Source organism: Gossypium hirsutum, chromosome D01 (genome assembly GCF_007990345.1).
Source record: "Gossypium hirsutum isolate 1008001.06 chromosome D01, Gossypium_hirsutum_v2.1, whole genome shotgun sequence".
Lineage (NCBI taxonomy): Eukaryota > Viridiplantae > Streptophyta > Magnoliopsida > Malvales > Malvaceae > Gossypium > Gossypium hirsutum.
The window spans coordinates 53,971,995-53,981,035 of record NC_053437.1 but is presented as its reverse complement, the minus strand read 5'-3'; the positions used below and the strand labels follow the sequence as shown (position 1 = coordinate 53,981,035).

General features: G+C 32.8%; 1 long non-coding RNA gene across 2 annotated transcripts; it reads left to right on the top strand.

Moving 5' to 3' along the window:
- The first annotated feature begins 1,530 nt into the window (after positions 1 to 1,530).
- On the top strand, positions 1,531 to 8,096 carry LOC107921215 (uncharacterized). 2 transcript variants are annotated; one of them, XR_005909522.1, is made up of 6 exons: positions 1,531 to 1,727; positions 2,999 to 3,046; positions 4,464 to 4,639; positions 6,016 to 6,099; positions 6,915 to 6,977; positions 7,817 to 8,096. It is a non-coding gene; the product is annotated as an uncharacterized lncRNA (long non-coding RNA). The 2 variants fall into 2 exon arrangements; XR_001690981.2 differs by lacking the exon at positions 6,016 to 6,099.
- The last annotated feature ends 945 nt before the right edge of the window (positions 8,097 to 9,041 follow it).

Sequence of the window (9,041 nt, the reverse complement as noted above, 5' to 3'; positions counted from 1 at the left end):
ATGCAATGACCTACATCAACTGAAGGCAAACCCCGACAACCATAACCTCGACCGAAAGTTGAACCTAGAAGGAATTCAAAGCGTAAACATCGACCACCCCGATATGGCACAGATTCTGACCGATATATGTACTGATGAATTGTAAATTGTATTATTTAAATTAATATAAGTTCTTTTGAATCTTTTTTGGTACGCTATCTGATTTAGCTATCCATTAAACCCTAATCAAAATTCGAATTTACCTTGAATATTTTCACATAGCATTGCAATAAGATTTGATTTGAACAAAAACATCAAATGTTTTTTTTGAAAATTTATATGAACAAATATTAAATTTATTTTGGATTAAAAATGGCTAACAATTCCCATAAAGACATATTATAATGTTTAACTTCGATGTGGACAGAACGACATTGTATGACCTGGGTTCCTACAGCACCCGCATAACCTCTGCTAGTTTGAGCGCTCCCAAATATCCATGTTGTTGTATATTCGAGTCGAGTACGGTCGACATTTTGGTTTGCGACGCAAATCTCTACCGGGTAAAAACTTAAATGGAGCAAACAATACAGGCGGCCACTTACATTCATCTAAGACCGGTAGAAATACGTGTTTTCACACATTGTACGAGTTTTCTAATTTGTACATTTCGTCGACAAAGCCCATTAGATCCATATAGAGATTCATACAATTTGCAATTACATGAGCGCATGGATAACGAAGTGCATCAAATATCTCACAGTCACAAGTCCTATTTCTCAGGTGTACCCGGTACACCCCTGGCAATACATTGGTCTGACCTGTCGAACTCCGTCATCCGAAACCATAAGTCAACGCGCGGGTGACAAGCTGCGTATATGCAGTTTTCCCTTACCTTACCATTATTAATTTCTTCCACTACTGTCAGGCACTATACATGGCCTCACTGTAATTGCCTGGCATAACTCACCGTTCGTTTTAAGAATAGTTCTGCAGATGGAAGTATATCTCTTTCACAACTGCGGTTATCGGCAAATGACGCGTTCCCTTTAAAACAGAATTGATGCATTCTGCCAGGTTCGATGTCATGTGGCCATATCATAGCCCGCCCGTATACTTGTGTCTATTATTTGAATGGTATGTTTTCAAGATGTGCTGCCCTTACCGAGTTAATTGACCACAATATTGCCAACATCTCATGAAAGCGGTCCTTCATGATCTCGTACCCTGTCAATATAAGTGCATAGCGACGATTACATACCAAAAAATATAAAAATACAATCAAAACATTACAAACCAAATAATACTGGTGGCAATTGGACCTGTCCATGGGCCGGGCGGCCCGGCCCGGCCCGACGGCCCGCCCGAAATATGGGAGGGTTTGGGTAAAAATATAGGCCCGAAATATGGGCTTGGGCAAAATTTTAGGCCCGTTTTAAAAACGGGCCGGGCCTTGGGCAAAATTTTTTTGGCCCGGGCCCGGCCCGGAAATATATTAAATATGTATTTTTTATTTTTAAAATATAATATTTTTTCATTTACTTTCAATTACTTTCATTTCCTTGACACTGATAGAGACAAAATCCCTAACCCTATCTATTGTGCCGTGCGACTGCCTTTTTTTCCCATTTCCAAAATCGACAGAGTCTTCCACCGTCAAGACCTCCACCGATCTACCTCCGGTCGGTTTGTTTATTCCTGAATCGTCAAGGAGAAGCAAGCATACAAGAACGAGGAGTTTGGTACAGGTACGGGTTTGCTCATCTTCTTCAGTTTCCTCGTTTTCATTCTCTTTATTAAACACAATTGTTCTTTCAATGAATTTATGCATCAAAACAGCAATAACATAAATACCAAATGTAAAATAAAACGCATTAAAGCATCAAAAAGCTTACCTGAAATGCAGACTGAAATCAAGAGTAGATAATGCTAAGTTCCCACTTTCTACAGATTACCTACTCTTTTACCTCTCAAGATGATTCGCTTAATTTTAGTTACAAAACATACAGGCATGATGTGTTTTGTTTACTTAATTTTTGTTTCAAGATGATTCTGCAGATTACCCACGCTTAATGTATTTAGTGGTTGATACTATGAAAATATTAGAGGGTAGAGTCAGTAGTGACTAGTGAGTCATGTCAATGGAGGATATTTAATACAATTCTTCCTTTTTCTTAGAAACAGTTTGAATTAAAAATGGAAATCTAATCTAACATTCTTACTTCTTTCAACTTCTTCAGGCTCTGTTTGTTTCTATCAAATTGCATCATTTCAATATATTTAAAATTTATTTTTATTGTTGCTTAATTTATTATTTTGGTGATGAATTTGAAGCTAAAAAAATGGGTAAAAGTTCGAAGGCAAAAGAGAAGAAAAATAAGTGATTGATGATGTTTCCTGAAATGCAAAATGAAAAATCATGTTGCTGTTGATTCGTGGATAGGTCTTGGAAGTTGATTATGTTGTAAACATGTTTTTAGGTATAACATGCTATAAGATTTTGCATAGCTCTTAAAGATTATGTTTATGGATTATTATAGTGTGCTTGAGTGATTCATCTTGTAGTGCTTTATGTAATTCCTGGGGAATAGTTGGTTAAGTCATGTAATTCTTGGGGAATAGTTGTTTTGAACTTTTGGGTTTAATTCAATTATGAAGATTTTTCCATTATGAGGGTCTTATTTTCTGTTTGTTTCTGTCTAAGTTTATAGAAGTGTATAATAAAAGTGTTGTTGAAATATATACATATATATTCCCTTCCATTTATGTCTGTTAATCTATAATAAAAGTTTATATGAAATTTGTCAATTAGCTTTCTGTTAATCTATGATTCAATCAAATAATTAAGTGGTAAATGTTTGTTTATATGTTTATATCTGGAAATAAAGTTATCAGAATTTTGAAATTGCATGGGATTCGAGTTTAATGAATTTATTATAATGTTTACTAAGATTACAAGCTTAGTTTATTCATTTAATTTTAATCTCATCTTTTTTTTTTTTGCTTTGTTTTATTGCAGAAACAATCGACATTGAAATCGATTTGGCTTACCTTAGCTTCCTTTCTTGTAAGCTTTCATTTACATTTTCTTTTTACAATTTAATTTAATTTGATTTTCCTTTATTTTACTTTGTACAATATTTTGCAGATTAGCAGATTTTCCCGTAAGCTAAACTTGCTTATCTACTAGTAGGAAAATAATGGGATTGAGAAATAAAGATGCTTCTATTTAAGATTTTGGATTGGATTTATGCAGTTTGAATTTCATTAATTTCTTTTTTGGTACATATGTAATTTAGCTTATAGAATAAGTATGACTATCTCAGTCAATTGTTTAAACGCAAAGGATGTTTCTAGTTTAGGTTTATATTATATATTTAATAATTTTCCTATTGTTTATATATAAATTTGAAATCTAATAAATGTTTTTGTTCCATTCAATTCTTATTCATTTTTTGTTTGCATTTTAATTTTGTTTGCGTTTTTCTCTACATAACGGTAACGGACTTTCAAATTTAAACTATTTTATCTAGTTTTCATTTGTAGACCATGATATTTTTTTAAATTATTTCAAAAATTTTTTATACAAGGTAATTTTAAAGATAATTGATTGTAGCTTAAAATTATTTCAAAAGTTAGTATGAATTTTATTAAAAAATATTTAATAACAAATTATATATTTGTAATTTTAAAAGATTAAATTAATTTTTTATTATTTTAAAGAGTTATTAATTTAAAATTCTATATATTATAAAAGTATGCATCTCTAAGTCTAAGTGGATGAGTAGTGTTTTTTTAAACAGCAATTTTGGTGTCTACATCGAAAGTACTAGTAAGGTATGAAGGCAGTCCGGTATTGCTACTTCAACTGCTTCATTTCAAGTGCTTCAAAGCCCAAGAGGCCAAGACCGATAGTTTAGTTAGTAGCTGCTATGCTAATAGTTAAAGTCAGTTAAGTCAGTTAGCTGCTATGCTAATAGTTAGTAGTTAGTTGCTATGCTAATAGTCAAAGCTCAACTGCTATGCTATGCTAATAGTTATTAGAGTTAAAGATATAAAACAAGTAGACTCTTTTTCTCTTTTGATGTCATTTACATATTTAAACAAGTACTAAAAAATATTTATGCGTCTCTTTGAAAAGATATAACATTTCCTTTTACAAAGATTTATGAATACTTGTGTGTTTCAATTTACATGTATTGTATACACCTCTTTTCAAATTTATATTACATTTTTTCTTTCTTTTCTATTATATATATGACTGTTGTATATATTATAAATAATATATAATATATTATTATATTATTATATAGAACAGATTCTACGTTTTAATTAGTTTAATATATCTTGATACTTTTTTTTTCTTGTAATTACACTGTATCATATTAGTCAAAGTTAAACAGCAAGTATGCATTTTGTTTTAATCTATTTGTATATATATATTTAGTAACCGAGTTATAAAAAAGATTATTTTTGGATTTCAGGACTTCAATTTTTATGACTATGGCTAGTTCGAACACACCTATACCTGTGGACGATGGGTTTAATGAGTACGAAAGTGCTGTCAAACGTCAAAAGTCTACCACTTCAAAGGTGTGGGATGAAATGACAAAGCTTGAATGCGAGAACAAAAATGAATTGAAGGCACAATGTAATCACTGTAAGACTATCTTCTCTGCTAAATCTTTTAGTGGAACCTCTCATTTAAGACGTCATCTAAATAGCTGTTTGAAAAAAGTTAATAAGGACATCACTCAATACACCATAGCCACTCAACCATCACCAGAAGGTGTTCCATACGCTGAGAAAAATCAGGAGAATTGAAGAATTAAGGGTAAAATTGGAATATTGCAAAATTTACTTTAAAAGTTAGGACTAAAGTGGAATATCTGGAATTCTCTTTATTTTTCTGCATTCTCATCACCAAAAAACGTCCTAGTGGTTTCTTCAAGCTGGTTTTTCATAATTTTTACACCAAGTGAGTTAATCCTTGCCTTTTTCTTGTAATTTTTGTGTTTCTAAGACTTTTACAACTAGGTCCTATTACTAAATTCATTAGTTTTTGATTTTATGAATAAATTTGAAAGTTGCTATGAATATGTGCTGGAAGTTTATGATGAAATAGGATGAAATTTAAGCTTTAATTTGTTTATGAGATGATTTTATTAGGTAATTTTAATAGAAATTGATTTGTAGGACTTAATTGTGAAAAAGTTTGGAATTAAAGTCTAGTGCTAAAATTCTGATTTCCAAAGGTTATAAAGTAGTTTAAAGTGATAGAATAAAGTGTTGTTTGAGAAAAATCAACTCAATTGAGAGGTAAATTGAGCAGGGATGTAATTATCATTTATTGAAAGTTTAGGGAAAAATGGTAATTAACATCAAACACTAAAACAATTTTGGACAGCAGCAGTAGTGTAACTTTGAAAAATCACCAAAAATTTTATAGATTGAATTAGAGGATGAATAAAATATAAAATTAAATCTTATTGAGTCTAGTTTCTTATAAAAGAAACGATGTAAGCAATAAAATTGTAAATCATGAGATATAATAGATTTTGTGAGACAAGGTCAGAATGAATTCGGGTTCCCCTGTTCTGACTTTGGAAAATCATTTAAAATTGTAAAAAAATTATTATGAGTTATAATTTATATGGTTAGAATCCTTAATGAGTCTATTTTCAGATTAAACAAACAAAAATATCATCCAAATTCTGTACAATGAGATAATTAATTTTTAGTGAAGAGGGGTCGGAACTGTTAAACAGTGAAACATGGGAAACTTTAAAGAATAAACTGTATTTATTGGCTAAACCAAAAATTTTGAAAATTTTATGATAAGAATATATGTGAGTCTAGTTTCAGGAAAAATTAACGGATCTTAATTTGGAGTTTCGTAGCTCAAGATATAAATAATTTAGTGACTGTAACTCAGTGAGACAGCTTTGAATGCACTATAAATAATAATGGAATTATAGAGAATGTTACATATGAACATGAAATGTATTAGATTAATGATTAAATTTATTTATCTAGATCCAGAAAGTTCAAATACGAAGCTAGATCGAGGAAAAAAAAAGTTTGGGATTAGTAGATTTTTGTTTACGAACAAGTATCGAGGTAAGTTCGTGTAACTTGAATTATAAACTTAAATGCTTGAAATGTTTGTTGTTGATGTGAATATGATTTGAATGTTCATTATATGAAAATTGATGAAACATTGATATATTTGATAAAAAGGTGAAGAAATCCCGATTGAATGGAAGGAAAATTTGATGGATCTCTGAAAAGAAATTGACGGTAAAAAGGATCTAACCCGGACGGGTAATCCTATCCTGATATAGCCCTCCCGAAGAATATGTGGAAAATAGATTTAGCCCAGACGGGTAATCCGAATTAGGGTCTGAATTTAGCCTGAACTGGTAATTCAGATCCAAGCTCATTAGAGTAATTGTCGTTGCAGGGGATTTAACCTGGACTGGTGATCCCGACAATACTCTATGAGTTTATATTACAGGGGATTTAGCCTGGACTGGTAATCCCGCTGTAAGGATGAGGTTTGTGGGAGTGTGCTCTCTGAAATGGAAATGTGCGCACATGAATACGAATTAACGGACCCGGATTTGTACACTAAAGTGTACCTCTGAAAGTCCATCGAAATTCTGAGAAATTCAACGGGATAAATATGGAAAGATAATAAGGGAATGTAAATCATGGAATTGATGAGCTCATCAATCATGATAAATATTGTTGATACATGGAAATTATTGGACTAATTTGAATGTTGAGTTTGTGCATGATAGGGGAATAATGATTGAATGGATGTATGAATGTTTATTGCATTATATTGAAAATGTTAGGTAAGTATAATTCTTGTTACATGAGCTTACTAAGCACGAAGTGCTTACCCTGTTTCCTTTTCCCCTGTTTTGTAGTGTTAAGAGCTCAGAGGTCGGATTTGGTCAGAGACGTATCACACTATCAACCTAAAGATCTCGGTATATAAAGAAACTTTATTTTGGAAATTAATGGCATGTATAAGCTAGTAAAGTAGATGTTAATGTGAAATGAATGTATGGTTAGCCATTGGTATGGCTAACAAATTTTGGTTTTGGTATGTGATGAGATTATCTTATGAATTCGATAAATCTATCTTGAAAATATATTGAAATGGATTGGTTGTGTTGGATTGGCCTCGATTTAAAATTTGCAGGGAAGATTAGACATTTATAAAGGGGTTATATTGAGTTTTAAAAAAAATTATTCGCTAAAATCTGGCAATGCCTCATACCCTATTTCGACGACGAATACGGGTAGGGGGTATTACATTTGTTGGTCATCAGAGTAACCCACTGCCAGAAATAGAAGCAGGCGAGGAAGTTGAGTCTAGGGTTAACGAAAACCTTACTCAAACATTGGGTTAACGAAAGAATAGAAGTCGACCCACCAGAAGAAGTGTCTAACGCTAGGGTTAACGTAAACCTGAATCTAGCACAACAACCTATGGCTCAAACAACTCGGTAAATGGCCGAAGCTCCTACAGAACAACAGTTGTTATGCATTGCATATCCTACTTTGGATACTAATTTTGAGCTGAAGTCAGGATTAATCCAGTTTCTGCGACTTTTTGTGGATTGCAAAATAAGATTCCACATAAACATCTGAAAGAGTTTTATATGGTTTGTCTTAGTATGAAACCTTAGGGCGTAATTGAGGATCAAATCAAATTACGTGTTTTCCTTTTTTCCCTAACAAATTCTTCTAGGAAATGGTTATTTTATCTGCCTCTTGGATCTATCACAACTTGGACTGATCTTTCCCATTTTTTTCTCAACAGATTTTTTCCAGCATCGTATGCAGCTGAGTTAAGGAGAAAGATTGTTGGGATAAGGCAAAAAGATGTGGAGTCTCTTTACGACTATTGAGAGCTATTTAAGAAGTTGTGTGCAAGCTACCCACAACATGGGATAACAGAACATGAACCCTCAATAGGCAAGGGACTTTATCTCCACGATGGCTATAAATACACAATAATTTCGAGCCAATCTTGAACCCACTAGAAGGGTTCGCCGGCTAAGTAATTCAACTTTAGACGATAAAATTGATAGACTTACTAATATCATGAATTCTCTTGTTGCAAAAAAGGTAAGACCAGCTCGACTATGCGAAATTTGTGCAACACCCGAACATACAACTGATGCATGCCCCAATTTTTGTGATGATACTATGATCCATTTGGATGTTGTGGGGAACTTGCTTAGACTACCCTAAAGGCGATATGACCCTTATGCAAGTACATATAACCAAGGATGGAAAAACCATCCTAACTTGAGTTATGGGGCTAACCTACAGTATAATCAACCATACCAAAACTGATTTCCATAACAAAAGCGAGATTCAGGTACCTCTCTAGAAACCATGGTCAATAAATTAGCAGCTAATGCGCTTGATTTCCAACAACAAATACAACGACAAACTGTTAATTTTCAGAAGAAAACAAAATATTTTCAACAGAAAATCAATGCATCTATAAGAGAGTTGACCACATCAATTGAGAAAATAAAGTAACAGGGAAAGCTGCCGTCACAAATGGAACCTAACCCAAGACTGGAACCAAATCCTGACAGGAATCTTGATCAAGATTTTGCGCAGAAAAAGTAAGAGTCCGATGAATAGGTCCAAACGAAACCTCAATTGCCCATAATTCAATCTCTTTTTCTAGGATGGTTGAATCAATATCAGAGTCGTAAGGAGGAAAAAGAGATCCTTGAAACATTTAAAAACGTTGAGATTAACATATCGTTGTTGGATGTCATCAAACAAATTTCGCGATATGCCAAGTTCCTTAAGGAGTTTTGCACCAACAAACGAAAATTAACTGGAAATAAAAGAGTAAGTGTTGGTGAAAATGTATCTGTGGTGTTGTAGCAAAAAATGCCAGCAAAATGTAAAGACAGGGGCATGTTTGTAATACCGTGCAAAATAGGCCACTTAGCAATTAAAAAAGCTATAAGTGATTTAGGGGCCTCCATAAATGTAATGCATTTTCTCTTTATAAATCA